The sequence below is a fragment of the Eumetopias jubatus genome, unplaced genomic scaffold (genome assembly GCF_037043125.1).
Source record: "Eumetopias jubatus isolate StellerSeaLion01/CBP00866 unplaced genomic scaffold, mEumJub1_p1.0 scaffold_7, whole genome shotgun sequence".
Taxonomy (NCBI): domain Eukaryota; kingdom Metazoa; phylum Chordata; class Mammalia; order Carnivora; family Otariidae; genus Eumetopias; species Eumetopias jubatus.
Genome location: NW_028274813.1, coordinates 97,614,073 through 97,629,371, shown reverse-complemented (window position 1 = coordinate 97,629,371; position 15,299 = coordinate 97,614,073). Strand labels below are relative to the sequence as shown.

The following is a 15,299-nucleotide window of genomic DNA, read 5'->3' as shown; positions in this document are numbered from 1 at the left end:
AAAGTCTTAGGAATTGATGGCACTCTGTTTTGACAGAGCTTAGTCCCAGAATTTTAAATGGCTACAATTCATTGCAGCCTATCTCATGGAGAGGTGGAGTCTATTTCCCCACACTTGAATCTGGGCCAGCCTTGGGTCTTTGACCAATAGAATATGGTGAACTGACATTATGTGACTAGCTGAGGCCTCAGAAAGGTCTTGAAGCTTCTACTTTTGCCACCCTGGAATCCACCTGCCATATGATAAACCCCGAGCTAGCCTACTACAGAGGCCATGTGGAGACAAACTAAGGCACCCAGCCCCCAGCCTAAGTCAACTGAGAGACGTGTGAGTGAGATTATTCAGAACCATTCTGCCCCCTCAGCCAACTTGCCAACTGCCTACAAACACAGACATCAAACCATTCAACCATGGAGAACAGAGACAAGTCTTCCCCATTGAGAGCCCTTCCCAAAATACCAATTCATAGAATTAGGAACATAAATAAATTAATTAATTAAATCAACAAACTATAGCTTGTGGGTCAAATCTGGCTCACTGCCTCTTTTTGTAAATAAAGTTTTATTGGAACATAGCCACACCCATTTGTTTATGAATTGTTATGACTACTTTTGAGGTAAAATTGCAAACCTGAGTAGTTGTGACAGAGATTGTATGGCCTCCAAAGTCTAAAAATATCTACTATTTGGTCCTTTACAGGAAAAGTTTGCCAAGCTTTATTTTAAGCCATTAAATTTTAGGGTAGTTTGTTATGCAGCAGTAGATAACGCAAAAAATTTTTTTTTGTAGGAGAGTAGTCAAGTCCTTGCTTGAACTATAATTATTTTTTGTAATTTCAGGTATACATGTTTGAGACCTCTGAAGGTGTTTAACTTTATCTAGACCAACATATATTTTCATATGAATAACAATGTCATTCTCCTAAATAGAATATGTTTATAATGCTGGGCACAATATCCACTTTCTTGATACAAGGTACTTTTTGAATTTAATAACCAGATAAAATCCAATATGGCTCTTTTGTACCCTCAGAAAATGCTTCATTTAGAAATTACTCATGTTAAAGTGATTTTTAACTTGATGTCAGAAATGAGCCTTGGGTAGTATATGAAAGTCTTTCAAAGTATAATAATTTAATTCACTGCAGAAAGCAACCTCTAAGTATTATTGCTACATTTTCACAACTTTTGCCTGACAGTTGGCCCTTATCTTTTTTTTTTAAGGAAAAGTGAAATATTAGCCTGTCTTCAACCTTCAAAAAGATGAGCCACATTTTCTGACTTATACAAGGTATTTTAAAAAACTAATTTTAGGGATTGGCAGATCTACTGTGTAATCCTGGCTTGTTGAAAAGTATATGAATAGATTTCCACATGAGCTTGGGAAATATGAATAAATATAATGTGTAAAACACTGTCAAACTCAGATATTTATCTGTGTACTGCAGAAGTTTACTATTTTTCTCTGCCTAAATACATGGATAATCAGTTAATGCTAATTAAATGTTATTATTTCTGCAACAAATTATAAAATAAAAGTAAAGGAAGTGGGAAATATAGTGTATTTTTCCATGTAGCTGTGAAGAGATATGAAATCTGTAGCAGGGCATAAATGTACATGGTCAATTCTCCTAAGTCAGTTTTGAAGCATATACCATTATGAAAGAAGATGCTGGTTATACAATGTGAAACTGGGAGCCTGTATTGCCATCAGTATGAGTTACGATTCTGAAGGTCTAACTCTAGGTTAGCAATCAGACGTAAAGGACTTTCCTCCTAGATGTTTTAGATAGCCCAGTCAAATTTTAAGAAAAACCTCCATGATTCCTAACTTGATACCCACTTTTCCTGTATGCCCATTATTAATAACATATATCCAGTATTTGAAATTTATATTTAACAACATATTTTATTTTTATTGTCCTAGAACCAGAATTGTGGGATTTTAGGACTAGAAGAGACCTGACAGATTATCTGATCCACTTGTTTCATTTTGCATAAAAGGGAATTGTTTTTCTTTATGTACATATGTGTGTGTGTGTGTGTGTGTGTGTGTGTGTGTATAAACTCTGAAGGACCATCTTATATAATACCATTTTCACATATCTATTAAACTATCAGATTCTAAATTCTTTAAAGTGGAAAAGAAATAATGTGCATCAGTGTCAGCCAGGTTAATTCACTACTTTACAACAATTTAATGAAGAAGTTGAAACTGTTCTGGTTGTTTATCAATTATAAGAACTTGGGTGAGAGTCCTGAAAGGCCAGCAATAAAATTCAAAGAGTTCTATAAATGAAAATAAAGATTAAATTTGTCAGCAGCCTTGTGTTGTGGTGTGATTATTGTACCCCTGTTGAAATCATGACCCCCAATATCTCAGAATTTGACTGGATTGGGAGACAGGGTCTTTAATGAGGTAATTAAATTGAAAGGTCATTATGGTGGGCCTTGATCCAATATGACTGCTGTCCTTATAAAAAGAGGAGCTATCACACACAGAGACACACACAGGGGGAGGACCATGAGGAGACATTGAGAGAAGATGGCCATCTACAAACCAAGGAGAGAGCCCTCCAAGGAAAATCACCTTGTCAACACTGTATCTTGGACTTACAGCCTTCAGAATTGTGAGAAAATAAATTTCTGTTGTTTAAGCCACCCCAGTCAGTGGTTAGTTATGGCAGCTCTAGCAAACTAATATACCTTATAAATATTTGACATCCAGGGCTCAAGATAATAATACAGATGTCTGCCAAAAAGACATGACTGTCATCTTTATTATGGTCAAATACTATAGTTCTGTTGATGCAACATAAGATTTTGTAACCTGTATACAGTTCAGATATGGTGGCAGTGGCTTAGCCCAAAGTTCCATCCAAGAACCACATTTCCAACATCCAAAAATAATTGGAAAAAAATGTTTAAATTTTACTTCAGTCTCTTAGAACACACACAGAGTGACATGATATTCATAACACATGACAACACTTCCTTTAAAACCTCTTTCCTCATCTCAAAAGCCTCCCTTGCCATAACACAGCAGCAGATCCAAATTTCTTTCTTTTCTCTCTTTTATAAACTTCCCAAACTCTCTCTACTAGCCAGTGCTTATTGGCTTTTGACTTTCTGAGTGTCTCTGCTCACCTTTAGCATCTGCCTTTTTTCTTGTGCAACTCTCCAGCTCTTCCAATAGGTCAATCAAAACTTTCCTCTTACCCAATCTACCACTTACTTATAAAAGGAACTGACCTTGCCAAGAAAAAAACTTTCCTTGGCTGAAGAGGGAGGGGAGAGGCTGTGAACAGTCAGGCATCATTTTTTTTTTTCCTGTCAAAAATGCGTTAAATGTATTGGCAGCTGTTTCGCATTGTTGATGATATTAAGTTTACAGTAAACTAAAATGTTTCAATGTATACATGTTAAGTGAAATCACCCCTATCCTTTACTTAGGTAGGTTTTTGTTTTGTTTGTTGGGTTTTTTTTTTTAACATAAAATGCAAGACTTTTCATTTCTTTCTGATAAGTTTCACCTTTTGGCCCAGTATTCCACAGTTCCAGGATCTTTTGAATCTCTTTTTCTTTCCTCTAACACATTGGACATTTTTTTCTAGTTTTATGAATTTGATAGCCTGGGACCACCAGCTGAGAATGAGTCAGCAGTATAGTGTGACTGTTTTTATAAAGCTAACTGTGATAGTGAAATATATTAATAGGTCTGTGACATCCAAGAGCTAGGAAAGTATCCCTTTGCTAAACTTAGAATTGGTCACACCCTTAAAGTGTCAGGCCAAGTTTGGGCACTGGCATTTTAATGCACATGTGAATAGCAAGGAAGATTTGAGAGTAGTGTAGCAAGAATGAAATAAAAAATGAAATGAAATATGGTTAAAGTTAGAGAAGTCAGAGAAGAAAAATGTTTACACATTTGCGAAGAGTCTTTATAGAGAAGACATTCACTTATTGTTCTTCAGTTTCTTGGGGAGTTCAGGACAAAACAGGAGGATGTGGCCTTTGGAAAATGGGAAACAACATAAAAGTCTAATAATACAAGACTGTTTAAATAAATTATGGTACCTCCGTATAATAAAAACCATCATGAGACACTTGATGAAACTGAATTTTTTTAAATCATCTTGGAGTAAGGAAGGCTCTTCTAAGAATCAAAAAAAAAAAAATCTAAGTCATAAAGTAAAATATATGTATACATTAAAATTTTCTTTAAAAAGAAACAATAAATAATGGGCAAGGGCCTATCTTCTTTAATGTAAAGAAGAATGGGACAATTCAACAAAATAAAGATTAATCACCCATTAGAAAAATGTGCAATGAATTAAAAGAAAAAGTTTATATTAGAATAAATGCAAATGGCTAACAAAAATAAAAAAGTTCTACCTTAATAATGATTAAAGAAATGTATTTTATAATTAGAACTAGATATTTTTAAAATTTTGATTCCAGTATATTTAACATACAGTGTTGTATTGGTTTCAGTTGTACAATATAGTGATCTGATAATTCTGTACATTACTCAGTGCTCATCATGATTAGTTTACTCTTAATCCCCTTCACCTATTTTATCCATCCCCCACCCACCTCCCCTCTGGTAACCATCAGGTTGTTCTCTAGAGTTAAAAGTGTATTTTTTTTGTTTGTCTCTTTTTTCCTTTGTTCATTTGTTTGTTTCTTAAATTCCATAGATGAGTGAAATCATGTGGTATTTAATCTTTCTCTTGATTGATACAAAATCAATATATAGAAATGCATGGATTTCTGTATATTGATTTTGTATCCTGCAACTGTACTGAATTAATTTATCAGTTTCAATGGTTTTTTGGTGGAGTCTTTAGACTTATCTGTATATAGTATCATGTCATCTGCAGATATTGAAAGTTTTTTCTTCCTTTCCAATTTGGATGCCTTTTACTCCCCTTTTTTGTGTGATTACTGTGGCTAGGACTTCCAGTACTGTGTTGTTGAATAAAAATGGTGAGAGTGGACATCCTTGTCTTATTCCTGACTTTAGGGGAAAGCTGTTAGTTTTTCACCATTGAGTATGATGTTAGCTGTGTGTTTTTCATATATGGCCTTTAGTATGTTGAAGTATGTTTCCTCTATACCTACTTTTGTTGAGGGTTTTATCATGAATGGATGTTGTACTTTGTTGCATGCTTTTTATGCAGCTGTTAAAATGATCATATGGTTTATATCCTTTCCCTTGTTGATGCTGTGTAGTAAGTTAATTGATTTGCTAATATTGAACCACCCTTGCATCCTGGGAATAAATCTCACTTGATTGTGATGAATTCTTTCAATGTATTGTTGAATTTGGTTTGCTAATATTTTGTTGAGGATTAGTGCAGCTATTTTCATCAGAGATATTGGCCTATAGTTCTTTCTTTTTTTAGTGTTTTTATCTGGTTTTGGTGTCACGGTAGTACTGACCTCATAAAATGAATTTGGAAGCTTTCATTCCTCCTCTACTTTTTGGGATAGTCTGGGAAGAATAGGTTTTAACTCTTCTTTATATGTTTGGTACAATTCACCTATGAAGCCATCTCGTCCTGGACTTTGTTGGGAGATTTTTTTGATCCACTGATTCAATCATGGCTGGAAATTGGTTTCTTCAAAATTTCTATTTCTTCCTGTTTCAGGAATTTATTCATTTCTCCTAGGTTGTTCACTTTGTTGGCATATATTTTTTCATAATATTCTCTTATAATTCTTTGTATTTCTGTGGTGTCAGTTGTTATTTCTCCTCTTTCATTTCTGATTTTGTTTGAGTCCTCTTTCTTTTTTGATGGGTTTGGCTAAAGGTTTATCAGTTTTGTTGATCTTTTCAAAGAAACAGCTCCTAGTGTCATTGATGTGTTCTTTTTTTTTTTTTTTTAGTATTTATTTCTGCTCTAATCCTTATTATTTCCTTCCTTCTACTGGTTTTGGGTTTTTTTTTTTTTTTTGTTCTTCTTTTCTAGTTCCTTTAGGTTTAAGATTAGCTTGTTTATTTGAGATTTTGCTTGCTTCTTGAGGTAGACCTGTATTGTTACAAACTTCCCTTTTGCTGTGTCTCATGGATTTTGGACCGTTGTGTCTTCATTTTTGTTTGTCTCCATGGACTTTTTTAATTTCCTCTTGATTTCTTGGTGGACCCACTCATTGTTTAGTAGCATGTTATTTAACCTCCATGTATTTCTGTTCTTTCTAGATTTTTTCTTGTGGTTGATTTCTAGTTTCATAGTGTTGGGGTCAGAAAAGATGCATGGTATGACTTCAGTCTTTTTGAATTTGTGGAAACTGGTTTTGTGGCCTAACATATGATCTATTCTGGAGAATGTTCCATGTGTACTTGAAAAAATGTGTATTCTTCTGTTTTAGGATGTATGTTCTGGATATATCTCTTAGATCAATCTGGTTCAATGTGTCATTCAAAGCCACTGTTTTCTTGTTGATTTTTTGTTGGATGAGGTAAGTGTGGTGTTAAAGCCCCTTACTATTATTGTATTACTATGAATTACTTTTTATGTTTGTTGCTAGCTCCTTTATGTATTTGGGTGCTCCCTGTTGTTTACAATTGTTGTATCTTCCTGTTGGATGGTTCCCTTTATGACTGTATGGTGTCCTTTGACTCTTGTTATGGTCTTTGTTTTAAAGTCTGTTTTGTCTGATGAAAGTATTGTTACCCCGGCTTTCATTTCACTTCCATTTGCTTGATAGATGCTTTTCCATCCCTTCACTTTTAATATGCATGTGTCCTTCTTTAGGTCTGAAATCAGTCTCTTGTAGGCAGCATGTAGATGGGTCTTGCTTTTTTATATTTCCTGTCACCCTATGTCTTTGAATTAGAGCATTTAGTCCATTTACATTCAAAGTAGTTATGGATAGTTATATGCTTATCTGTGCTTATTGCTATTTTGTGAGTTGTTTTATGGTTGTTTTGTAGTTCTCCTCTGTTCCTTTCTTCTTTTGCTCTCTTCTCTCTTTGTTGACTTTCATTAGTGATATGCTTGGATTTCTTTCTCTTTATTTTTTGCATATATATTACTGGTTTTTATTTATGGTTACCATTAGGTTTATATTTAACGTCTTCTGCATATAGCTATCTATATTAAGTTGATTGTCACTTAAGTTTGAACCCATTCTAAAAGCACTAAATTTTTACTCTTTTCCCCCCACATTTTAGGTATATGGTGTCATACTTTATATCTTTTATTTTGTGAATTCCTTGACTGATTTTTGTAGATATATTTAATTTTACTACTTTGTGCTTCCTACTTTTCTTACTCCTAGTTATGATCTTTCCTTTTCACTCATGGAGTCCCCTTTAACATTTCTTCTAAGTCTGGTAATGGTGATGAATTCCTTTAACTTTTATTTGTCTGGAAAAGTCTATCTCTCCTTCTATTCTGAATGATCCTCTTCCTCTTCCTCTTCCTCTTCCTCTCCTTCTCCTCCTCCTCCTCCTCCTTCTCCCTCTTCCTCCTCCTTCTCCTCCTCCTCCTTCTCCTTCTTCTCCTTTTCCTCCTTCTCCCTCTCCTCCTCCTTCTCCTCCTTCTCCTCCTCCTCCTCCTCCTCCTCCTCCTCCTTCTCCCTCTTCCTCCTCCTTCTCCTCCTCCTCCTTCTCCTTCTCCTCCTCCTCCTCCTTCTCCCTCTTCCTCCTCCTTCTCCTTCTCCTCCTCCTCCTCCTTCTCCCTCTTCTCCTCCTTCTCCTTCTCCTCCTCCTCCATCTCCTCCTTCTCCTTCTCCTTCTCCTTCTCCTCCTTCTCCTTCTCCTCCTTCTTCTCCTTCGTGTCTTCATGTGGACCTCTCTGGGTTGATTTTCTTGTGAGCTCTCTGCCTTCTGGATCTGGGTTTCTGTTTCCTTCCCCAGATTTGGTTTTTTTTTTAGCTATTATTTGTTTGAATAAATTTTCTGCCCCATTTTCTCTCTCTTCTCCTTTCAGGATCCCTGTAATGTGAATGTTATTATACTTGATGGTGTTGCTGAATTCCCCTATTCTGTTTTCACTTTGTGTTATTCATTTTTCTCTCTCCTGTTTAGCTTGCTTGCTTTCCATTACTCTGTCATCCAGGTTGCCGATCCATTCTTCTGTTTCCTGTAGTCTATAGTTATTCCCTTTAGTATATTTTTAATTTCAGTTATTGAGTTCTTCATTTCTGATCTTGCTGAGGTCTTCCACTCTTTCTCAAGTACAGTGAGTATCTTTATTACCATTATTTTAAATACTCCATCAGGCATATTACTTATCTCCATTTCATTTAGTTCTCTTGTTATCATTTTGTCCTGTTCTTTCTTTTGGGACACATTCCTCTGTCTCCTCATTTTGTCTAACTCTCTATGTCTGTTTCTAAGTGTTAGGAAAGTCAGCTATGTCTCTTGCTCTTGGAAGTAGTGGCTTTCTGACATGTAGTACCCTGCAGTGCAGTGTCCCCTGTTCATTAGAATCTGGCACTTCAGGCAAGTCTCCTATATCTGTTGTGTGCATTCTCCTGTTGCAGCTGAGCCATGTTTGTTCTCAGTCATGTTTACAATGGTCCTGTTTGCCTGTTGCGGGCAGGGTTTGGTTCTGGTGTTGTTGATGGGCCAGTCTGGGGCTGCCTTGGGCTTGAGTTGAGTCAGACCACACTTTTACCAGAGTTGTGGTAGCAAGGAACTGTAGGGTGCTCTCCCTGTGTTGTCCCTTGAGAAGCTCTTTTTGGTGATCAGGTGTGCAGTCAGACCTGATGTCTATCTCTAGCCCATTGCTGGGGCCACAGTTGGACTGATACATATGGTTATCTTCCCCTCTCCCTGGGGCCGGAGTGACTTTGAAGTGGTGCTTGCCCTTGTCAGGGCTACCTGCACACTGTTGGGTTTGGGACACTGCTTTGGATTAGCTCCAGCCAAGGACATATGGGAGGGGTCAGGTCTTCAGGAAAATGTGGGGGCAGGATGCACAATGTAAGCAAAATCTGGGCAGGTTGGCTGTGGGGTTGGGGGAGCTGCAGCCTCCTGGTAAAACTCTTGCCAGAGTTGGCTGGGTTGAAGACGGTGGATCTGCAGAAGTGTGTAGGGTCAGGACACACTGTTAGCAAGCTAGGTAGAGAGTGTTGGTGCTGCATTGGTTCCTGTAGGTGTCCATATGTCTAGGCTGCATAACTGGGGAGAGAAATGGTGCCCACCAGTTCTTTTGTTTCTGGAGAAGTCTCCCTAAGTTCTTTGCCCCTCCAGCACACACTCTGAGATTAGTAAACAAGTCTCCCTCCCATATGACCCAGGCATTTTTCAAACTGCTGCTTCTATGCTGTATCTCCATGGGGCTGTTTGTTGTGCTATCTCTTTAAGTGCAGGAACCCAGTTTTCTCTTGCCCTGCCTGCTCTCCTAGAGCCTAGCCCACTGATTTTTAAAGTTCCAGATGTTAAACCCCACTGATGTAAAAACTTGTGAAGCCTGGCCCCTCTAGCCTTTAAAACCAAATGTTATTGGGATTCCTCTTCCCAGTGTAGGCCCCCTGTGCCTGGAGTGCCCAGTATGGGCTCATCTCCTCTCCCCATTCTGTACCTGTGGTGGCTCTCCTTCCCTAGGGTCCATTTGGCTCCAGACTACATTTCCACTCTTCCTACCCTTTTCCATGTGGCCTCTTCTCTACATTTAACTGTGAGAGTCTGTTCTGCCAGTCATTTTCTGGTTTATTTACATTGATATGGGTGTTATCCAATTGAATCTGTGAGATGAGGTGAGCCCAGGATCCTTCTACTCCACCATCTTCCTCAGATGTCAAGCTTCAAGAGAATTAGATATATTTTTAAAAATTTTGTCAAAATGGCAAAGTTGAAAAATTTTGACAATACCCAGAATTCTCAAGCATGTAAGTAAGCGGGCACTCTTACAACATTGGAGGTAGTATGAATTTGTACAACCTTCTTGGGAGTGTAATGTGGCAATGTTGGTAAAAAATTTTAAATATGCACATCTTTTGACCCAACCATTCCACTTCTAGAAATTTATTGTACAGATATTCTTGCTCAAGTACAGGAAGGTATAGACATAATTGCAATGTTGTTATAGGAAAAAAAAAACCCCAAAGTCCATCAATTAGAAACAACTTGAGTAAATTATGGCTCATATATAATATGAAATATTAGGCATCCTTTTTACATTCTTATGTATTCTTATGCATACAGACATAGTAAGATGTTTTAGATACATTATTAGATGAAAGGCAAATTTTAGAAAACATTATGTGTAGTGTGATCTCATTTGTGAAAAAAAATATATATATATAAAAATATGTATATAGCTATGTAGTAGGCTAGTAGTTAGGCTTTTATCCCCCCAGTAAGAGAATGGAGAATTGTCCTTTAGCAAAATTGACTGGTCTAAGAGAAACTTCTTGCAGTTAGATTTTGGGGTCCTATTTGTTCTACATAAAGAGCATAAAGAGGATAAGTGACTGGGACACTAAATGAAAAAAGACCCACAGGAAGGCATATTGTAGAATTTCAAATCCCCAGGCATAAAGAGATAATCTTTAAGGGGGAAAAAAAACACACAAACCAAACAGGTCACATAAAAAGTTTTAAGGATCAGAATGGCAGATATGTCAACAACAATCCTGGAAACTAAAAGAAACAGTGGAGCAAGGCCTTCAAAATTCTGAGGAAAAATTTTTTGCAATGTAGAATTCTATACCTGGTCGAGCTACCAATAAGGTGAGGATAATTTATAGTAAAGACATTTTCAGTCATCCACGAGCACCAAACATTTACCTTCCATACAGAGTTTTTCAGGAAGTTACTCAAATATGTGCTTCATCAGAGGCAATGAAACAAGAAATCAAAAGATTGGGGCTTAGGAAACAAGAGATCCAAGATAGGAGAGGCAAAAGGACTGTCCAGGATGGAAACAATTTAGGTTCAAGGTGAAAGCTTCCAGTTCAGATAGGAGCAGGATTATGGAGGACTCCAAAATGAATATAGTATCAAAAAAAAAAATAAAAGGAGCCGATGTATTTGGCTGACCTGATTTAGGTTTTATAGTTCTGTTGAAATGTTGGAATCATTTCCATAAAAACTAAGCAAATAGAGGGGGAAAATAGGCCATTACTGAATCTTGGAAAAATAAAAGTTGTAGTAGAAATGAAAAGTACTTGTATACTAAATAAATGACTGTAGTAGTGTTGATATCATTTATTTTCTGCAGCTTGATGTTTTAGAAGAACTTGTGGTAAAATATGCATAATATTATCATTTTAACCATTTTTTAAGTATGCACTTTAGTGGCATTAGGTACATTCACACTGGGATGCCGGCGTGGCTTGGTCAGTTAAGCGTCTGCCTTTGGCTCAAGTCATGATCCCAGGGTCCTGGGACTGAGTCCCACATCAGGCTCCTTGCTCAGCAGGGAGCCTGCTTCTCCCTCTCCCTGCTGCTCCCCCTGCTATGTGTGCTCTTTTTCTCTGACAAATAAAAAATAAAATCTTTTTAAAAAAGTACATTCACATTGTTGCTATCATTTTAAGTAATGCTTTAGTAAAAATTGTTGTAAAACTCCAAGAGGAAGAGAAATATGTGTATGTATTGAGGGAAGAGTTCATGAGTTCTTAGTCCTTCTCTTCCATTGTGGGACACATTTTCAATGTCTAAAATTTAAAACACAGAAATAATCATAAAGTTATATTATTTAAGAAGACTGAAAGGAAAGAACATACACAAAAATGGTAATCGTAGGGGCACCTGAGTGGCTCAGATGGTTAATCATCTCTCTTCAGCTCTTGATCCCAGGGTCCTGGGATCAAGCCTCACATCAGGCTCCCTGCTCAGCAGAGAGCCTGCTTCTCCCTCTCTCTCTGCTGCTCTCCCTGCTTGTGCTCTCTTGCTCTCTCTATCACATAAATAAATAAAATCTTTTTAAAAAATGTTAATGGTGGAAATTTTGGAATGGTGGGATTATGGATGAGTTGTACTTCTTTTTTATTTTATCTGGTTTTTTTTCAAGTTTTTTTTTACAATAAACACATATTACTTTTGAGATGAGAAAAAGAATCACCAAAATGTTATTACTTATATCAACAATTTGGATATGATTTTAATTTTGTAGTAGGAGGGGTTTAGTCAGCTATTAGAAAGCTCTTGACTCTCCAGGTAACTAAACACTTCCTTGACCTTTCCTTATGCAAGAGAGGATGAGAGTGCCCAGGAAAGGAAGGAGTTAAGAGGGAGAAGGGGAGCATATTAGAAAGGCAGCTGTTGAAAACCTCCAGGATGAGAGGGAGAGGAATCACAATAGAATGATGGAAACTTGCAAAATATAAAAACAAAATTAAGTCTCAGAAGCCCTGGAGCCTAAAAATGACCATGTTTGGCTTTCATTCAGGGGTACGGAATCTTGCAGAAAACTCATTAAGAGGGAGAAGAAATGGAGTTACTGGGCCACACACTGTTGTAAATTCAAGGCAAAAAAGAAAGGAATAGAGGGACAAAAGAAAAAAAAAACATGATTGGCAGTGGTGACTTTTATCTTTAAGAAGGTAAAGCAGAAAAACATGTCCTGTGTAGCCTAGCAAAACAACCAGTTTTTCCTGCTGGAACCCTGGCCCTTACATTTCTAAGACTTGGCAGGTTTCTGATCAATTGGCCAAATGTGTTGGGAATAAAGAACTTTCCTTTTTACTACTATGGCTGTAACCAGGCAGTTGTATCTGGATTATCCCATCATGGATTTTCGAATCTATTTTTCCATGAAAAAATTGCACAAATAAACTTTTAGATTTTCCCTTAGTTCAGTTCTGCTTGGATTTCCAGCCTCCTTTATCAGTCCTCTGAAATTCCATCTTCCCTCTACAATATTTGCAATCCTCTAAAAATGCTATAGCAGAGATTGTTAGTTGCCTATACCAAATATATTCTTTGCCTTCTTTTTCTTTGACAGAATTATTATTTTGTTGAGGTAATTTTGTGCCCAGCTTAGAAAGGATAAAATAAATGAAAGAAAACTTTATTTCCCAGAATCTCAAAGACCTACAACTTGACATCCTTGAATCACTAAATCAATGCCAGCAACTACTTACCTATAGATTTCCTAGAATGTGGGAAAAATAAATCCCAACTTTGTTTAAATCTCTGTTATTTTTATTTTTAGTTACATGTAGCCAAATGCAATCTTTCCCTTCTTTATTTTTTATATACTATTTTCTCTGCCTGCTGTGTTCTTCCCCTACCTGGATAGCAGATTAACTACTACACTATAAGATTCATCGAAAGGGACTGGTTCCTTGGAAAGCTTTCCATTACCTCTGCAAATTCAACTAGTTATGTATTTTTTTGTGCTCCCATAACATTTTGTATAAACTTCTCCTGGAGCACCTATAATAAACCTTTTTAATTATCTGTGTATTGATGTATTTCTGATACTTGACTTTGAACTTCTCCAGAGCAGGACTGAGTTGTTCCTACTTTTGCATCTGCTTGCTTGCACTGTCACATACCCATGCAGGGGCTCAATAAATATTGGCTAAATGAATGTTGAATAAACTAAGACTTATTTTTAAAGATTTTATTTATTTGAGAGAGAGAGAGAAAGCAAGAGACAGAGCACAAGCAGGGGAGAGGGGAACAGAGAGATGGGCACAGGGACAGGTTGAGCAGGGAGCCGATGCAGGTCTCCATCACAGGACCCTGGGATCATGACCTGAGCCAAAGGAAGACACTTAACCAATTGAGCCACCCAGGTACTCCAAACTCAGACTGTCTTAAGAACCCAAAGTACCTATTAATTTCTTGATTGTAAATTTGTTCTTCCAAATGCAAATTTTGCCTTCTATGTCACAGAGTTTAGCATCATCTAACATACTGAAATGAACCATGTGGGTGTTGACTAACTCAAGCTGTATAGTCATAGAAATAAACACCTTTAAAATCTGGATTAGGCAGGAAAGGAGGGAAACACACATTCAATGAGCACTTACTTTGTGCAAGGCTTTGCGTTCTGAGACTTCTCTTATTTACCAAAACAATTCTATAAGACAGGTATTAATTCCACTTAACAGAAAAAGAAACATAGAGTATATATATTAAGTAGTATGCCCAAGGTCACAGCTAATAAGAGACAGCCAGAATATGCTTTCAGACTTCAGGTCCAATAATTTTTCCACTCTGTCAAGCTGCCACTCATGTAAGAATGAGGATGTAAACTTTATTTTTTTTAAAAGATTTATTTATTTGAGAGAAAGAGAGAGAGAGAGACCACGAGCTGAGCACAGAGCCTGATGCAGGGCTTGATCTCACGAATCTGCGATCATGACCTGAACTGAAATCAAGAGCCAGAAGCTCAACCTACTGAACCACCCAGGCACCCTAAAGATGTAAACTTTAAAAGGTAGTCTAGTGTTGCATTATCCCTGCCTATAACCTTCCCCATTCCAATTCAACCAACACTTTGTGGTCAAACTCATCTACCTGAAACACAACTCTAATTATGACATTCCTCTGGACAAAAACGATTATGGTTCCCAATAGTTAATTAAGAAAAATGCCTAATCTGCCCTTCTTTCTGGCTATTTCATCCTGGCAACTGTGTCCCTGCCAGACTCTATCCTTTCGTTCAAACTAGTCTAAACTGAGGACAGACCTTTCTATAACACTGACATATTTTAATCTTATCTGCCATGGGAAATGTTACTCAAAGTTTGTGTTTACTACCAAGTTTCTTCTGATTTTATACAATTAGAGTGAATCTTCCTTTTTCTTTCTACTCCAACTATACCCTACTCATATCACTCTTGTTTCCATTTAATTTTACTTTGTAAACTGCTTATTTTGTCTCTCCAAACTAGATTATAAGCTCTTAGAAGGTAGGACCATGCATTTTCATTTTTGAGCCCCTCTTGGTAACTAGTATGGTAGCAAGTGCTCAATAAGTAAGTGAATGATAAAAAGTATAAATAATTGCACCTTACTCAGCACTCCTTTTTGTTCTCTATTCTATTTTCATTCACATATGTTGTTGCCTTAATTTGAACATAAGTGAAAATAGGCTTACAACTCCAGTATTATACTTAATTTGAACATAAGTGAAAGTAGGCTTACAACTCCAGTATTATACTTTCAAAATTTTAAATGTCATTTGACCCTTCTGTATTTCTCCTCATCTTCGTCAGTTTTCTATTGTGGTAGAAGAGCATTGAATAAAATCATGCATTCTAAATATATTAGTAGCTAAAAAAAAGTAAGGATCAGGTCATTATCCTGAAATAGAAAGCTTAAGATTTGTTTATCACTTTTCCCACTGTCAGCAATATGGTGTCTTCTAAAATGCTCAGCTC

At 36.8% G+C, this 15,299-nt stretch overlaps 1 long non-coding RNA gene across 1 annotated transcript in view; it reads left to right on the top strand.

Annotated features, from left to right (window-relative positions):
• Nucleotides 1-2,014, top strand: part of LOC114206495 (uncharacterized) — a 96,176-nt gene extending 94,162 nt beyond the window's left edge. The window contains exon 5 of the long non-coding RNA XR_003608630.2: nt 1,224-2,014. This is a non-coding gene — a long non-coding RNA (uncharacterized LOC114206495). The remainder of the gene's footprint in view (nt 1-1,223) is intronic.
• Nucleotides 2,015-15,299: the final 13,285 nt, after the last annotated feature.